This window comes from Caretta caretta, chromosome 10 (assembly GCF_965140235.1).
Source record: "Caretta caretta isolate rCarCar2 chromosome 10, rCarCar1.hap1, whole genome shotgun sequence".
NCBI classification, from domain to species: Eukaryota; Metazoa; Chordata; order Testudines; family Cheloniidae; genus Caretta; species Caretta caretta.
Genome location: NC_134215.1, coordinates 71,137,108 through 71,155,819, shown reverse-complemented (window position 1 = coordinate 71,155,819; position 18,712 = coordinate 71,137,108). Strand labels below are relative to the sequence as shown.

At 44.8% G+C, this 18,712-nt stretch overlaps 1 protein-coding gene across 8 annotated transcripts in view; it reads right to left on the bottom strand.

Annotated features, from left to right (window-relative positions):
- The window catches only part of NTRK3 (neurotrophic receptor tyrosine kinase 3), a 333,051-nt gene that overhangs the window by 68,713 nt on the left and 245,626 nt on the right, over nucleotides 1-18,712 (bottom strand). The gene's annotated exons all lie outside the window — the stretch shown is intronic.

Here is an 18,712-nt window from a genome sequence, read left to right as displayed (position 1 = left end):
ACCTGGGAGGAGAGAAAGCACTGACTTTGTCGTGAAGTTCTGGGCAGTAAGTGGCAACGGTTTAGCAGCACCCAGCAATGCTACATAATGAAACGCAGGAAGAAGCAAACCAACAAGAATTTAGTGGGGACACTGCGGTTTACGCTCCGTCTGTTTAGGTCTTTATACGTCACCCATTGGTGCAGTATCTCAGGGGCAAATTTCCAAAGGTATTTAGGTGCCTAAAGGTGCAGATAGGCACCTAGCGAGTTCTTCGAAAGAGGCAAGGCAGGTTGGGCATTTAACTCTGGTTGAAATCAATGGGATTTAGGGCCCTAGCCCATAGGCACTTCTGAAAATCCAATTAGGTACCTAGCTACACCTTTAGACACAGAAATGCCTTTGGAAATCTGCCCCTCAGTGCCTTCTCTTGGGGCAAATGCCCCGGCAGGCTCAATGACCACAGTGTGCCAAGCACTGTTTTCATATCTCACCCAAAAGATGGCCCTTCTAGCCTCTGCACTGCATCATGTATGCATCCCAGTGCTTCCAAAGGGCTCTTTTATGGCTCCATGGGCCTGAGCAGTGTGGGGCTGGGAGGAAGAGGTGCCCAACCACAGCAGCAGTGTCTGGAAGCTTTGTGCCCATGGAGGCCAGGAGCAGATACTGGGGGAGCACATTCCCCAGAGCCAGCTGCTTCACTAAGGCACCGGTGCACCACGGACTCTCCCCAGCTGAGCCCTAGCGTGCCGGAGGCAGAGTGATGGCAGCATTGGTGACCTCTCCCTTGTGCTCATGGACCAAATGTGGCCCCATTATGGCCATCCCCTATATGGTAAAGTGCTCCCTTCTCTCTCCCACAGAGGGGCAGCCATAATGTGACCCTCTGTTTACGGTTTCAGAGTAACAGCCGTGTTAGTCTGTATTCGCAAAAAGAAAAGGAGTACTTGTGGCACCTTAGAGACTAACCAATTTATTTGAGCATAAGCTTTCGTGAGCTACAGCTCACTTCATCGGATGCATACTCTGTTTACGTGCTCCCACTTTCTTCCATAGCAAGTTGCTTTTGTATCCTTTCTTCCATTTCCCCTTGCCAAGGTGGCAGGAGGGATCTGTACTCAGTTGGCAGCATTCTCTGGTGCCCAGATTTCATGTTGGGCTGGTCTATCGAGAAGGTAAGACAACACTGAGACAGCACTTGTGGTGGCTGTTCCGAGTCATCTAGAGCATGCCATCAAGAAGGAAAGGTTACAGCCCATTACAAGTGCCCATCCCAAGTGCCATATCAACCCTGACTCAATCCAATACCTATCTGCTTCACAGGGGGACGAACACACCCTGTGATGGCACAGGCACTGCTCAATTTATCAAAAAGCCAATGCACTGGAAGAGGAATGTCCTGATGGCTTCCATACGATTAAACCTGCTAATTAGAAGCTCGCAGGCAGGTCTATAAGCTGCCATCTACAGTCCTCTTGACTGTTTGGGAAGTGAGATATGGACAGATTGCATAAGCAATGGGCCTTGTAATGAACAGCACCCTATAGAGAATTCTCATTGACCTTTTCATTAATTGTGCACTAGGTAGAAAACTGTTAGTTACCGATTTTAATACTATTAGTAACATTAAGGTATAGGATGGTAGCCACATCCCAAACGACTGGTGTGAAATCTCAAATGACAGTCGAAGACAGCAGCTCAGGTATGGGTTTCTTTGGTCTGGCTTAGTTTCAGTGTTTATGGATACCTAGATGAATCTGAAATGTCAGGTGTCTAACTGTAAAGGGACGTACTTGGGTAGGGAGAACCCCTAACCTAAAAACATTTCAAATGGCAATGAATTAGAGATTCTTTTCTGTCCACCAAGCTATTTCCATGGGGCCCATCACAGTAGTCTACATACTAAGGATTTGGGTGTAGTGATAAACCCAGTATTTCAAGTCTTGGTCCACTGTTCAGCAGCCAGAAAGAGGGCTAAGGTGAGGCTGTCTCATATTGAGAGCAGTCCAGAGATGTTGCACTAGTACTTTATAAAGAAATACTCATCTGGGAGAATAGCATCCAGGTCTGGTCACCCTATCTGAAGTGAAATTGTTACAGAATCCGATGCAAAAGGCCAGTGTAGATGCTGCATGCTGTGGAGGGGCTCACATGTGAGCAGAGACTGATGGCATTTGAGGTTATTTAGACTAGAGGGAAGATAATTAAGAGGTGACATGACTGGAACTGAACCAAATACCCAGCACCAACCTACTGTATCTGTAGAATGAAATGAGTCTGAACTGCTAGACATGGGAAAGTTCAGGTCTGGATTTTGTACCTTCAGGTTCAGAGAGTTCAGACTTGATGTTTGCTCCATTACAAAAATACACATTTTGGATTAAAGATCCGGAGTTTGGAGCAGGGCTCTGGTGTGGGTAATTTAAACTACCAATGGGTTGTTAACATCATAACGTATGTGATGTCCCTGAACACGCCAGGAGGACACACTGGAAGTTTCAGGTAAGAGGGAAGATATGTAAGAAGAATTTAAGGAACATAAGAATGGCCATACTGGGTCAAACTGATGATTAATTTAGCCCAGTATCCTGTCTCTGACAGTGGCCAGTGCCAGTTGCTTCAGGGGGATGAACAGAGCAGGGCAATTTTGAGTGATCCATCCCTGTTGTTCAGTCCCAGCTTCCAGCAGTTAGAGGTTTAGAGACACCAGCAGCATTGGGTTGCGTCACTGACCATCTTTGCTAATAGCCATTGATGGATCTATTCTCTATGAACTTTTAAAAACTTTGTTATACTCTAAACCTTTACAGCATCTCATGGCAATGAGTTCCACCGGCTGACTGTGTGTGCGTTGTGTGAAGAAGTACTTCTTTTTGTTTGTTTTAAACTGCTGCCTATTAATTTCACTGGGTGACCCCTAATTCTTAGGTTTTGTGAAGCGATAAATAATACTTTCTTATTCACTTTCTCCACACCATTCATGAATTTATAGACCTCTATATACCCTTTATAGGAACTCTGTATACCCTCTATGCAGGGGACTGGATTAGATGATCTCTCATGGTCCCTTCCAGTCCTACGATTCTATGATTCTATCATATTCCCGCTGAGTCGTCTCTTTTCTAAGCGGAACAGTTCCAGTCTTTTTCATCTCTCCTATATGGAAGCTGTTCAATACTCGTAATCATTTCTGTTGCTCTTCTCTGTACCTTTTCCAATTCTAATATATCTTTCTTGTGATGGGGAAACAAGAATTGCACCCTGTATTCAAGGTGAGGGCGTACCATGGATTCATACAGTGGCCTTGTGATATTTGCTATTATCCCTTTCCTAATGGTTCCTAACATTCTGTTAGGTTTTTTAAGTGCCACTGCACAGTGAGCGGATATTTTCAGAGAACGAGCTATGAGGACTCCAAGATCTTCTTGAGTGGGAACAGCAAAGTTAGACCCCATCATATTGTATGTAGAACTGGGATTATTTTTTCCAGTGTGCATTACTTTGCATTTAACACTGAATTTTACCTGCCATTTTATCACCCACTTTAGTGAGATCCCTTTGCCACTCTTCGCACTCAGCTTTGGACTTAACTATCTTGAGTAATTCTGTATCATTTGCAAATTTTGGAACCTCACCGTTCACCCCCATTTCCAGATCATTTATGAATATGATGAGCAGCACATACCTCAGTACAGCTCCTTGGGGGACCCTGCTATTTAGCTCTCTCCAATATGAAAATGGTCAGTTTTCATGGACCATTTATTCCTATCCTTTGTTTCCTATCTTTTAACCAGTTATTGATCGATGACAGGACCTTCCCTTTTAACCCATGTCTGCTTACTTTGCTTAAGAGCCATTGGCGAGGGACCTTGTCAAAGGCTTTCTGGAAGTACACTATATCGGACTAGATCACCCTCGTCCACATGGTTGTTGACTTTCTCAAAGAATTCTAACCGGTGAGGCATGATTTACAAAGTCATGTTGACTCTGTCCCCATATGGCTATTCTTATGTTCTTATGTAACAAATCATGTTTATATACATGTCTGATAATTTTGTTCCTTGCAATAGTTTCAACTAATTTGCCCACTACTGAAGTTAGGCTTACTAACCTGTAATAGACAGGTTTGTCTATGGAGCCTTTTTAAAAAATAGGCATTATATTAGCTACCCCCCAGTCATTTGGTACAAAGTCTGATTTAAGTGATAGGTTACATTCACAGTTAATAGTTCTGCAATTTATATGAGTTCCTTCATAACTCTTGGGTGAATTCCATCTGGTCATGGTGACTTATTACTGTTTAGCTGATCACTTTGTTCGAAGACCTCCTCTATTGACACCTCAATTTGGGATAGTTCCTCAGATTTGTCATCTAAAAAGAATGATTTAGGTGTGGGGATCTGCCCCATATCCTCTGCAGCGAAGACTGAGGCAAAGAATTCATGTATTTTCTCTGCAATGGCCTTGTTTTCCTTAAGTGCTCCTTCAGCAACTCCATCATCCAGTGGCAGGCTGCCAGCTTCTGATGTACTTTAAAAAATTGCTGTTAGTTTTTGTGTCTTTAGCTAATTGCTCCTCATATACTTTCTTGGCCTGCCTATTTATACTTTAATACTTGACTTGCCAGAGTTTATGGTACTTTCTATTTTTCTCACTAGGATTTGACTTCCAATATTTAAAGGATGCCTTTTTGCCTCTAATCACCTCATTTACTCTGCTGTTTAGCCTTTGCAGCATAGTTTGGTCCTCTTTTTATGGGGTATACGTTTAGTTTGAGTCTTTATTATGGTGTTTTTAAATAGTCTCTATGCAGTTTGCAGGCATTTCACCTTTGTGACAGCTCCTTTTAATTTGTTTAATTAGTTTGCCTCAGTTTTCTGTAGTTCCCCTTTTTGAAGTTAAATACTACCATGGTGGCTTTCTTTGGCATTTTCCCCCACACAAGGACATTAAATTTAATTACATTATGGTCACTATTACTGAGCGGTTCAGTTATATTTACCTCTCGGACCAGATCCTGTGCTCCACTTAGGGCTAAATTAAGAATTGCCTCTCCCCTTATGGCTTGCAGGAAGCTGCTCCAAGAAGCAGTCATTTGTGGTGTCTAGAAATTTTATCTCTGCATCCTGTCCTAAGGTGACATGTACTAGTCAATATGAGGATAGTTGAAATCTCCCATTATTATTGTGTTTTCTGCCTTTGTAGTCTCTCTAATCTCCCTTAGCATTTCATAATCACTGTCACCATCCTGGTCAACATATTCCTCCTGCTATATTCTTATTGTTCAGGCATGGAGTTTCTATCCATAGCAATTCTATGGTACAGATCGATTGATTTAAGATTTTTACCTTTATTTGACGCTAGGCTTTCTTTCAAATATAATGCCATCTCCTACCCAGTGTGACCTATTCTGTCAATCCTATATATTTTGTATCTTGGTATTGCTGTGTCCCTATCCTCATTCCACCAAGTTTCCATGATACCTATTATATCAGTGCCATATTACAGTGAGCAGCTGGAGTAGATGTCCTGTTGAGGTGGTGGTATCAAGTAGTTTTAATGGATTTAATAAAAAATTGAATGGCTCTATAAAATTTAATAAGCTAATAGAGAATCAGTTTTGTGCTTGGGAACAGTTGGCCACCCTTTCTGGGGTTCAGGAAGGAAATGTCTGCTGATCCTGTTTCCCCCGATCCCAGAATGGCCACAGGGAATTTTTCATAGTGGTGTTTTTGGCCCATATGGAGTAATAATAAATAACAGTTTCAAATGCCATAGGACTGAGCTGGTGCAGCTTACGTGAAGTTCTTGGAGACACAAAGGGCTCATGGCTGTGTTTGGTCCTACCTTGCTGTGTCAGCATGGGTTCAAAATATAAAGCAATGAAATTCATCCTGGAATTGAATGACTGGGACCTCGTTCTGCTACCCTTTAATCTGGTCTTCACTACCCCAATTTACACTGTAACTTGTAATTAATAAGGCAGCCAGAGTTGCCACCAAAGACACTATATTGCAAGGAAAACATGGGGGGTTCATCCGAATAAAGCTATTTACCTCCTCCAGGCAAAAGCTAAGTGCTGCCTGATAAACAGCTGCTGTTTGCTGTTCCAGGCAGACGTGGGTGTACTAAATCTGTTTATCGGTCTCTGCTGGGTTGCGGTCAGCCTTGCTAACAAGGTGTATGCAAATGGCCTTCCTGCAAGCCCTCTTTTTTTTCTTCTCCATATACCGTTAATTTACAAAAGAAAGCTAGTAAGACAATCCAAAAGAAGAATCTAGGCAAGAACCACAGTAATAATTGACAGGAAAATAACTGGACTCAACAGCACTATAAGAACTTATTCAAGGCTATGCTGTACCTACAAGGACAGACGCTAACACAGAGCACTGAACTAGTTGCCATAATCACGGTAATATCTCATAATTCTGGTCCCACAATTGCTAGGTTGCTATGGTGATAAACGATGTAAAAAAAGATAGACAAATGGATAGAGACCCTTCAGTCATATTCTTTGTCCATCAAGAATTAATTTGTAGAAAACATTTTTGCTTCTCCCATTACCATTGTGAATAGTGCAATCGCAAAATGCCCAACAGGAGGTTAGAGGAAGTCTTAGATTTAAAAGTGTTAGAGTTGGGTAAGCAGTAGGAGGTGTGCTCACCATCACAACAGGATTTCCGCTTCCACAAGACGCTAGGCAGAAGGGTAGGGACCTTGGTTCTGCCGTGAGACCTTGTATAACCTCCAACAAACCGTTTGCAAGATGGCTGAAAGAGCATTCAGTCAGAAAAATGACTGTCTACAAATGGCACCTTGTTATGCCCCATCTTTGTTCCCTGAGTCCCTGAGTCGCACCTACTGTTATTCCAGACAAACACATTTGACTCTTATGAGTCCCTCAGAACCAACATAGCTTTTGCGGGGCAAGATGAATTCAGCTCTTCCTCACACATCAGCCCAGCATGTCCTGAAGGGGTCAATCCTGCACCAGCTCTCCAGAGATGGACTAGATGAGCCAAAAGGGCTTTTCCATCTCCAACTCCGACGGCTGATTCTATGATTCTATGCTCCTGTTGCAAAATCTCTATCACTGGTGACAATATAAGAGGCAGAAAGAGCCCAGCTTGATTTTTTCAGATCCCAAGTGGAGTTTACAGTCTGGTAGGCATAAAAAAAATATATAACTGAAACAGTTTGATGAGGATAAATCAGAATCTCACATAGTCTCCTTTTCACACAGCCACTTTCCTGATTATTTACATGTTTTCAAATCATTCTTCATTCTCATTATTATTATTTTAATTTCTGTGTGTTTTCCATGCCCCTTAAGATGCCCCCATTTTCCTTTTAAGACCGCTCAGCTCCAATGTCCTTCAAGCAAAGGACATTATGGTATGTTGGAAAGTTGATACAGATATTATGGTGATAAGTGTGGCATGCATGTTTAGGATGGTAGGTAGATGGGTGGACAGAATCATAGACACACTAAACAGCTGCTAGGAATAGGCCTCAAACTATATAAGCAGCACAGAAAGTTATCCCTAGGCTACTGGTCTGGGCTGTTTATTCTCACTGGACTGAAACTGATTTGTGTGGCATGCATACCATCCATCTTCAACTCTCATGAAAAGGGGCCTGTTTGCTGGTATGTATTTGCTAACCTATTTTGTATCCTGCAGCTCCCGTTTCATGAATAACATGCAGCTCATTTGGGGAAACACAGAACAAATCTATGGAAATCTCTCCCCTCTCTTTCTTTTCACCTCCCATTGCATATAATTAATTTCTCCTCCTGCTGTGGAGAAGACCTTCTCAAATCCTCCCACTGGCTTCCGCTCTTCCTTCATGTCGCGTTCATGTTCCCTGTCCTTACCTTACAGGCTCTGCCCAGTGCCATCTCAACTCACATCTCTGCTTTCATTTGCCACAATGCACTCCTTCCCATCGGGCCCCCTTTGTACCTCCTCCCCGTCTTGACTTGGTCACTCTATCCTGTCGAAAACTCCCCCTATGCCCTGTTCCTCTCACTGTTCAAAACCCATTTTAAAGCTGACTTCTTGATCTCCTGAGTTCGATCACAAACTCTTTTTGGCAGGGTCCTTGTCTTTTTTATGCACTTCTAAAGCCTGGTTTACACTTCCAGCGCTATATATATATAATACTAATGCGTGACAGTTTTCCCTAAGGATGACTAATTTGCTGCAACACATCATTTATTCTGTGAATGTGGTCTTTTTCTCTGTTCACCAAAAGGTAAAGTTCTCAGAAGTATTCATTATTCACTAATTTCTTCCATGAGTAACTGTGACAATAATTCTTGTGAATCAGCCTTATGTGACTTGCATGCACCGTGACTATTAAAATCAACTATAAAGGTCAGAATTTGCACTACATCTTGTGTAATTAAGACATGTAACTAGCCAGGGGAGTTCATTTCAAATTGTACAAGCGTCCATCAACTGCGCTGATGAGTTACCCAAGATACTTGAACCAACAAAAGCATGTGGTAGGACAGGATCAAAAAGCCTCACAGTTGGCAGTCTGTTAAATCACTCTCTAACTTGGGCTTTTTTCTTAATGAAAAAAGGTTACTCATTTGCTAACTGCATGTGGTCTGATTCTCCACTCACATTGGTGTAAATCCATAGTAACTCTGCTGAAATCAATGGAGCAAAATGGTGTCAACTGGCATAAAGCTGATGTAAGTGAGAGGAGAATCAGGTCCATATTGTCTATGATGGAGAAACACACACGCTGTTCCCTCTGGTCCAGAAGGATAATAAATAGGCTGCATTCCTCTTCTGGTGGTACAGTACATAGCCTGGCCACTGATTGCCTTTTGGAGGAGGTTCTACATCTGCTTCTTGACAGCTCTTCCCTGTGCCTGATCCCTTACTCTTTGCTGAGATCCTACATTAGAGTTTGTCCAAATACCATTCAGGGGTGTGTCATGTCTTGCTGGAGTTCATGTCTAAAATAGTGATGGACAATAATAATCAAAAGGTCAGAGACTCGGTTCAGAACAGCACCAAAAAGATGCAGTTTGTACCCCAACCTTGGGTAACTCTCTTGAGCCTGCAAAACTGGGTTGGAACTCTCCCATAAATAGACTTTCTGAGCTCTAGAAACCACATGTATCAAAGCCCTTTTTACTCCCTCCTTTCTCAGTCATTATGAATAACACCACCGTCATCTTTGTAACCTGGACATCATTTTTCACTCAGCCCTCTCTCTACAGCCTCTCATCCAGGCTGTGTCTAAATCTTGCATGACATCTCTAAGATACAGCCTTATCTATCCATCTGCCTAGCTAACACTCTAATCCAAGCTTTTATCATCTCGTGGCTCGATCACTGCAATCTTCTTCTCTGGCCTGGACAAAGGCCATCTTGTGCTCTCACCTCCAAAGGGCTGCTGCAAAAATCATTTTCCTAGCTTGTCAATTTGGTCCTGACACCCACTCGCTGCATCCCTCTACTAGCTCCCCTTTCTTCATTGCATCAAACATAAGTGCCTTGTCTTCACTTTCAAGGCCCTTCACAGCCTGTCCCCATGAGACCTATCATCTCTCCCACATTATCAAAAATTTGACTCCCATTTCCAGTCAGGCAATGGTGCAACCCTTCATCACCTATTTGTTAATTTTTCAAACAAGCACCTTCATGCTTTCTTCTATGCTGCCCCCTATACTTGAGAGGGGCTCCCAAGTCAAAACCCACAATGCAAACTCATTGTCCTCCTTCAAAGCCCTCTCTAAAACGCCTTTGCCACCAGGCCTATACAAGCCTTGACAACAGTTAAGAAGCTGGTGTGCTGAGACCACTGCCTGTCATACTGACCCACACTGTTTTATTGTTTCTTTGTATTCCTCCACTTGTCGTCTATTGTCTTACACAGATTGTAAAGTCTTTTGCAGAAACTGTCTCTGTTCTGAGTTTGTACAGAACAAATGCACAATGGGTTCCTAGTCCATGCCTGGAACTCTTAGATACTACTGCAATAGGCTCCCCCTCGATTTATTTACACCTATCGTTCTTGACTGAAAAGATGTGCCAGTAAAATCAGTCTCCAGAGAGGATGAGAACAGAGAGAGCAATTTTGCAACTTGAGATGGTTCTCTGAGAACACCATGTCTCCACCACCTCTGGAGACGCCTCTGAGGCCCCGGAGCCAAAGCATCTCATCTGAGCTCTGCTGTCACGATAACACACAGGGCGAGAGGCTGACTCTAAAGCAGCCAGATTGAAAACCAATATCTTGATTTGTACCCGGAAGGAGATGAAAGCCAGTGCGGTGCATAAAGCGCAGCTGAAAAAGTTTAAACCCAAAATGAAACCCCCATTTTCATTAAGAACAGTTAAAAAAAATTATTTGAAGAGAATATTTCTGTTTATCTTACAGCAAGGCCCAGCTTCTTTTTCTGAAGAAAAAAAAAAAGCACAAGTGGCGCATATTAAAAATTAAATAGATTCCCAACCCTTCACATCCATTCCAGAACAATACATGCCATACTTGTGAACAGGACCTGCCTGCTAATGATCTTATAAAAGGAAATAGCATAAAGTAACCTAGGGTTATTGGGCGCTCTGCGGATTCTCAGTTGAAATCTGTAATTATTTGCAGCACTCTGCAAGATCTCCTCCCTACCTGGGGAATTCCAGAAAGAAAAGAAAACAATGTAGCCACGTCAAACCGAGGATTCCTGTTGATCATCAACCGCAGATTTTGCCAGCGACTGTAGTAATAAATAATGGAGGCCTCCAACCCTGGTGTGCATCCGGATTCTTGCACAGTGGCAAATTCCCATCATTAAAAAGCAAATTTTCCTCCGCAGTCAGACGTGTAACTTGGCAGAATTGTTTCAACAAAAGATCACCTGCCACACCCACACCTTTTCTGATTATTGTCCCTGACATCAGCGGATGGTAAAATCACACATATGCCTCGTCTGTGCTCAGAAGTTAATGGCCAAAACATTATCACTGAGGAGAACACGTCAAACTTGAGGGGCAGGAAAAGTCCATTTTGTTCAACATGGTTGCCCATCCCAACCTGGTTTGGGTTGATCTGAATGCCACATCCCTGCCTTTCCCCGCAGCTCCCTTTCCCCACCCCTTCCTTCCCAAGGAACAAATCTAGATCTCTCTCTTTAGACTGCAGTTCTGCTTGTTGCCACTGCAACAGGGCCCATGGATACCACTGCTGCTGAAATTATTGTCCCACGTTTTCCTCTTGCCTTGGCCAAAGCCACTGCTTTCCCTGTGCCCTCCCAGAAACTTGGCTCTCTAGACTCCATCATGATGTCAGCCTTTCATCCACATGAAACAGCACGGCCAGCTGACCCCCACTTACAAACACGTCCATTGGCACCAGTCATTTCAAAAACCACTATAAAACCGCCCTTGTTTTTAAAACCTTGCTCCTGCTACGCTCCTGCTTCCGTCTCGCTCGCCCCTCATTGCTCCCTCTGCTTGCCTAGCCCTAGACTCTTCCCTGCCACATCACACAAGCTTGTCACTGCAAGATCGCTCTCCTCTGCAGCTCCTTGTGACTAAAAACATCCCTAAACCCCAAGTGGATTGCCAAAGCACTTGTGATCCGACCTGAGCCTTGTCAAAGCTACAGGCAACAGACATGAAAACAGGACAAAGGTTTCCACAGATCTCTCCACCTCCACAAATAGCTCCCTGCTGAAACAAGACTCCGAAGTCCAGCCTGTCTGCTGAGCTTCATGTATTCCCACAATCTATTTCCACATATATCCAATGGATATATCACAGAGCACCACAGACATCTTCAACTTCTTTGCCTCCACTGAGGTGATGCTTTGGGATCCTATCCCAAAGTGTGCGCAGCTTTTGGCACACCAGGGGTTAACGACGTGGCAGGGGGTCATATGGGCAAGAAACCAAACCCCTGCAGGAGATGGAGTGGGATCAGGGCTGAGGAAGAGGAGGGTACTGAGCTGCAGAGACCTTCGTGCTGGTCCGGAGTCCGGGAGCTACCCCACGAGGTACCGTAAATGGGATCGAATGTGAAGTGGCAGTCACTCCTTGACTCCCCAGTGTGTTCCAGCGGCTCTTGGAAGTGGGAATGGGGATTCCTGGCAGGGGCAGGAGGAAAAGGGAATCAGAGAGAGGACAAGAGGCTTTCTGGTGAGCGTGTTTTCTTTCCACCAGCCAGGCCCCTGAGTCCCCTGCTGCCAAAGCACTCAGAATAAAACATTAATTCAATACCACACATTTAATTACACATTATTTGAAAGTGAATTTATTTGAATTGAGGAAAATAGTCTTCAGAGAGCGTCTGCCTCCCTCAGACTCGTCAGTCTGGGAGGAGGGGGCTCAGAGAGGAGAAACGGTTTGCTTTACATCAGCTGCAATTGCCATTCAGTTCAACCGTCCCAAAAGGGGCGATTTTAAAGAGATAGAGTTGCTTTTCACAGGAACTTTACTAGTTGATTTGATTTTCCAGCCAGTTTTCACTTGACTGGAAAGTGCTGCTGCAGACAGATCCCACTTGCGATTTTTCTGGATTGTTAGTGGCGGAAGGGGGAGGGGGAAGGCTCCCTCAGGGGCCCTGCAGTAGTCAGATTTCAGACTTAGTGCTTTAACAATGCAGTAATCAGACACTTAACGGCATCCTATTGCCGAGATGGATAATCCCGATAAATCTGGGAGCAACCAGGAGGCCGCTTTATGCAGCAGGTTCAAAGCTTCTGGGACGTCCCTTTGCCCGCTCTCCCCAGGAACATGGATCGCATTACCTTCTGGCACTGAGGTTTTCCATGCTCTCTTTGCCTTCCCCCTCCCCAGTACCCCAAAACTTCAACCACTCCAGCACTTTACGTTTCCAGTAATGAAAGCACCATATAATTCTGGCATGTAGACACTATGCTGCTGGCTGCTACAGATAGACCCTTAGACTATACAGATAGACGGGCCCTCCCAGAATACAGACACTGAGACTTACTGTTGCCTGAGAAGAATTCTCTTGGGAAAACCATTCATCTTTAGCCACACGGGGACAGTTACTATCCCAGGCTTTATTCCAATGGTGGATGGCGCACATACCCTCTCACAGCCTCTTCTGAATGACACAGAGAGGCACACAGGTACCATAACGCCACAGCAGAGCTCCTGGTACTTGGATCCTTGGTGGGAGTGGGACTGGCTTTTGAAAAATCCAACCTGAAACTTCTCCTTTAGCAACAGCTAAAGTTTGGCTTCTCTAGCTCCCCCCAGCGTGAGTTTCACTCAGGACTGGATTATGCAGTGCACATCACGACTCGGGGCCCCAACTGGTCACACCCCTGACCTTGTTCCTGTATGCGACCCTGCTCTGGAGTCAGCAGCAGAGGCTGGGGCTCCCAACATCCTTCCAGGAGTCTGCCCCACCCTTGTCCCTGGACCATGCCATGGCCTCAATCCACAGTTGGCATGTCAATGATATGGGCCCCCCCCATTCCAGACTTAGGGGCTGCAGCAAGTACCAGCAGCAGGGGGTCCCCCCAGTACTTACCCCAGCAGCTAGGATTTATCTGCTTGGATGGGTGGGATGGACAGATCCATTGTACTCTTCTGTAGGACAAAGTATCCTCTGCTGGCGTAGTGTTGGCAGCCCCTGCCCTGGGCAATGGGTCTTGGAGTTAACATCCCATTGAGATGCATGGGGCAGTTCATCCCTCTCAGGGCTATTGCTTCAGGCTGTCTGCAGACTCAGGCAGACATCTCTGCATACGTTACACATTTTCAAACTTTTCCTTGTAACTATGGTGGCTCAAATCACACATTTTTTAAAAATGAAAGCGAAGACTCCAGTTCAATCCCTGACTCCAGAAACGGGGGTCCTAAAAATGGGCCTAGAGTGCTTATGCCTTAATCTGGCCCTACTTTCCCTGATCTTCCTGGTGACTTCTGCTCTCAGTCTGCCAGCACCATTTGGAGCCCAAGAGCACATCACGCAGCACGACTTCCCAGAGACACTCAATAGTGTAGCGGGGGGCTGCTAAGCAGGGCTTGCTGTATCCATGCTGCTGACTGCATGATGGAATCCATAGGCAAAGGGATAACTGGAAGGTAGGTGACGATTCAGAGTGAGGTGGGAATCTAGCCAAGTTGTGTGGTCTGGAGGTGACTGAACACAGACTTGTTCATCTCACAGATTATAAACAGGGTGAGTGAAAGGGCTTTGGGTAGAACAAGAAACAACTGAACTTTGGCCAAAACTCAAATAAACTTCAAACTTTTTAGAAGGTCAACATTTTTGGCTAATTTTTTTTAAAAACTACATTTTACTTTCACTGCTCCCTCCACACTTCCTGGTGCCTTCCAGAGGTGGAAGTGCCGGAAAACCATGCAAAAACCTGTTCTCCCAGAATTCCTGGCCTGATCTGAAGCAGGAAGCAGCGGCAATCTGGTGAGAGAAAGCTTGTTCTTTTGAGCTTTCCAGACACAGTTCTACACAGTTCAGAGATGCCTCAGATTCTTGTATGGCTCATTGTGACCACAAATTATAAGGACAAGTCTTGACAGAACCTAGTATTTTCCACTACGGGCTCTTGGGGGTTTCTGAGTACCTGTCTCCTTCTCCTTCTCCATGCCAGGCTATTTTCCTACAGAAAGCTTGCTCTAGCTGGTGCTAAAGGAGCAACTAACCCAGCCAAGCTCATGGAACAAGAAAATTCCAGAAATGAAGCCATATGGAGTGAAAACATGAGGTGCTGAAAGACAGATCTCAGGCTCATGTTATGGTTTCATTAGAATGTCTCTCCCTCTGATTTGCCCAATTTCCATCTCTCTCCTTCTCTTCCCTACCCCCCTTATCCCTGCTCTCAAGCAGTTGATACCGGAGGCATACTCTAGTCTAGGGCCTGATGAGGTGTCCTTTCGGACTCATGTTTTTCTTATGTCCCAAACAGGCCTGTCTCCTTTTTTCTCTCTGTCTGAGGTTTCCTTGGCTTCCTTCATACTTGGGTCAACAACACCCCAATCCCTTTCATCTCAGCCACTCTTCTTGCTGCAAGAAGCCCCCCAAAGGAGGAGTAGCGTGAGAAATTTCCTCCTGCCTTTGTGGCACAATGGTCTAAAATTGCTGTGGCTTGGCTATTTCAGGGACAGTTATTAGGCTGCAAATTTTACTGGGACGAATAGGGAGAGATGTGATGGGGCTAGCAGCTGCTTCTCACTTAGCCATGTGGATCTGGGACTAGCTTGAGGACTCTCCCTCCACCCCCAACTTGAAGAGCTGTCAAAGGCTGGGGAAGAGAGAGGTGCCCCCACTTGCCAAAATCACCCCCCCCCGGCAGAGGTGTACCCTTTAGAACCTCAACAAGTTCTGTCTGGAAAAGGCCTCAGACATGTGGATGGCCACTGATCTACTGCTATGCCTGGAGAACTATTTAAGGAATCACACAATCTTCTTGGGCCCCGTCCTTCCTTTCCCTACCCATTTGTATTTTTTGTATTCACCTCTAATGTCCCACTTTTATTTAGACTGCATGTGGGGACCTGCCCTGCTCTTGGTCTGTGAGGCTCCCAGCACACTGTGGAATGCTGGATAAAAAAAACAGATCTATGGGCTGACTCTGTTTTCCATCACTGGTGGCTCTTGTTTCACCAGAACCACCCTGCAGAGCCCAGATTTTCAGAGAGAAATATCACTTTCATTGCAAGAAAACAACAACTTATTCTTTCTATCATCTGCACCATGGAAACTGCCCTTTTGGTTCTTCTTAAACTCCGGGGCAAGAATGAAGAACGTATTCTGTATTGTTGGTGACCCCGCCGGACACAATGAATTACAGTGGGTGAGTCTCTAAATGGGCTGTGGGTGTGATGAGTGGATGTTAAGTGGGTATTGTGGACATGTGCCGTGGAGGACACAGGGGGAGAATCTAATCAGACCTTCGGCTGAAAGGTCTACAGTAAGGACAGTGTTAACGGAAAGAAGGATGGTGAGTCCTTGTGGGGCAAGTTTTGCCGTGAGCTAAAACAGGGAAGGAGCTGAAGAGACATAAAAGGGACCCCATGCACCAGAAAGTACTTCATTGTAGCCTGCAGAAGCTGGTGATGCCAATTTTTAGATTAATGTGTGAGAGCTACCCCTTTAACTGGTGTTAAGAAGCCAACCATGGGCCGCATACTGCAGAAACGGGCCCACCACAATCTCATTTGCTGCCCTTCCTCATCAGTCAGGGACCAATCTCATTTAAGTTGCTTGGACAGGAGTTTACATGCTATCTGTTTTCTCCCAATGTTTGAACTGAAGTCCTAGAAACAGTAAATCAGGGGCCGATTTTTGCTAATCTAATCTCATGCTCTACCTGCCTATGCTATGTTCATCACTACAGTATAAGTCAATGACCCTGATTTTTACTCCTATTATACTCTTACCTCATGGGTTCTGTCCTGGGAAGAGGTTCAGAGGGGCAGAGAGTCTCAGGTTATCTGAACTGCTTCACTCATCCTTTCATGGTATCCTCTCTCTTGCCCACATCGCATCCTCGGAGACAAAAACCTCCTTCCTGTAGGACTATTCTCAGAGTGGCACACAGTATTCAGACGGAGTCCAAGAAGTACCTTACTCCCTCCCAGTACCTCCTTTTTCCCAACACAGCCCAGTATCCAGTTTGCCACTGTGCACACTTGGAGATCTTACCACAGAGTTAGCATTGGTGAAACATCAATAAAGCCAATGGAATTATGGCGGGGATGAATCTGGCCCCTTGCTATCAGTACCCTCCATGCAAAACATGAATACTGCTTATGAACAACAGAGGTGCTTAAATGAGCCCTGGGATATTACACTTTTGACCTCTTTCCAGCTGGAATAGTTTCCAGCAATGGCTCAGTTTTGTCTCTTGCTCTTAAGCCAGCTTTCTATCCAGCCTCCTATTTTAAAATCCTACTCTAAGACTCCTAACCTCAACCATCAATCTCTGATGTGGAACCCTGTCAAATACTTGCTGAAAATCTAAGTATACTACATCCACTAAATTTCCCTTATCTATCATGGCAGTTAGATCCTCAGAGAATGCCTGCAGACTAGTTAAGCATGATCTCCCAGCGCTCCAACTCATGCTAGTCTGGCCTTCACAGCAATGTGTTTTTCCAACACGTCCTTTAAGATGATTTCCAAGAGTTTCTGCAGAATACGTTCAGCTCACTGGTGTTAAGACAAACAAGGAGGCACTATGTTTGCCACCTTCCAATCCTGGCGAATCTGTCCCAAATCCAATGAGCTTTTAAAAACATCAGTTAGAGGTTCAGTTATTTCCGTGTTCACTTATGAGTGCGTGTGTTATCGGATCCTGTTGTCTAAACAGTATATTCCCTTGTCCAGTGCTTATGAGAAATGGCTCCTCAATTTGGGCAGCCCTTTCCCTTCATCCTCTGTAAAGATGAATGCTATTTTGGTAAATGAAAACTGTTTGAGAGTGCTTCTTTTTCTTTATCACTGATATAAGTTCTCCACTGTCCTCACTGCTGATATAAGCTCTCCATTCTCCGCAACTCCAAGATAAATTCTCCTCCTCACCAACTTCCCAAAGGGTTCTTTGTCTCTCACAGCTATATTTGTGAACAAGGTATTGCTGTTTGAAATGCTTCCTGAACTGTCTTGCATGCTGCTTCTGCCTGGTCCTCCATTTTCTCCTCTTTCCACTGCCTCTTTGTTTGGCTAACTCCCAGTCTTCCTCCCACACAGTTTCACTGTGTATTTCATCAGTGCCCTCTCTTGATCTCTTTATCTCCCTGCTTAGCTAGGCTGGTTTTTGTCAGCCCTTTCAGCTCTTTTTATTTTACTGGAATGAATTTTGAGTGCAGCCTTCCCAACTGTATCTTAAATACTTCCCACTCCCCCACTGTGGATTTCCCAGGCAGCATTGAATTCCAGCCAGTTTTCTTTAACTCATTTTGCATTCCTCTAAAGTCTGCTTTCCTAAAGGCCAGTGTTTTTGTGTGGCTGCCCTTTCTGCAGACCCTCCTCAGCATTTCAGTCCTGAGGAGAATATAATCATTGGCGCCTAGCTACTCTTCTATTTCAATTGCGTTTATCATAGCTGGTGAATTTCCCTTAAACTGCTATTCCCTCTCCCCCGTAACATTCTTTCCCCTTTGCTGAAATGTTTGTGCATGGAAGGAAGCTTTTACCTTTACCTTCAGCTGCCTGCTCCAGTCCAGTTTCTGCACTTACGGTAGAATCAACTGTTTGTGACATTACCTTCATTTATTATTTACGTGCCATCAACCCTGCGCCAGGCGCTTTATAAACAAGGATAAACATCTCAAGAAAATCTGCCGGGCAGCCACAAACTCTGACCTGTGGCCTCTCCAAGTGAATCAAGAAAGAGGAGGAAAGAAAAGACAGTTACCTGTTTCACAACTAATGTTCTTCAAGATACGCTGCTCATATGCATATGCTCACCACATGCACTGGTGCCGGAAGTTTTTCCCTCAGTGGTATCCATGGGGGACCAGCTCTGGTGCCTCTGGAGTGGTGCCCATATGGCACGGTATAAGAGGCGCCGCCGGCTTCCCCCCACGCTCAGTTCCTTCTTGCCGGAAACTCCGACAGTGGGGAAGGAGGGTGGGTCATGGAATGGACATGAGCAACACATCTTGAAGAACACCGTAACAAAACAGGTAATTGTCTTTTCTTCTTCGAGTGCTTGCTCATGTCCATTCCACATTAGGGGACTCCCAAGCAGTACCACCAGAGGCGGGTAGGA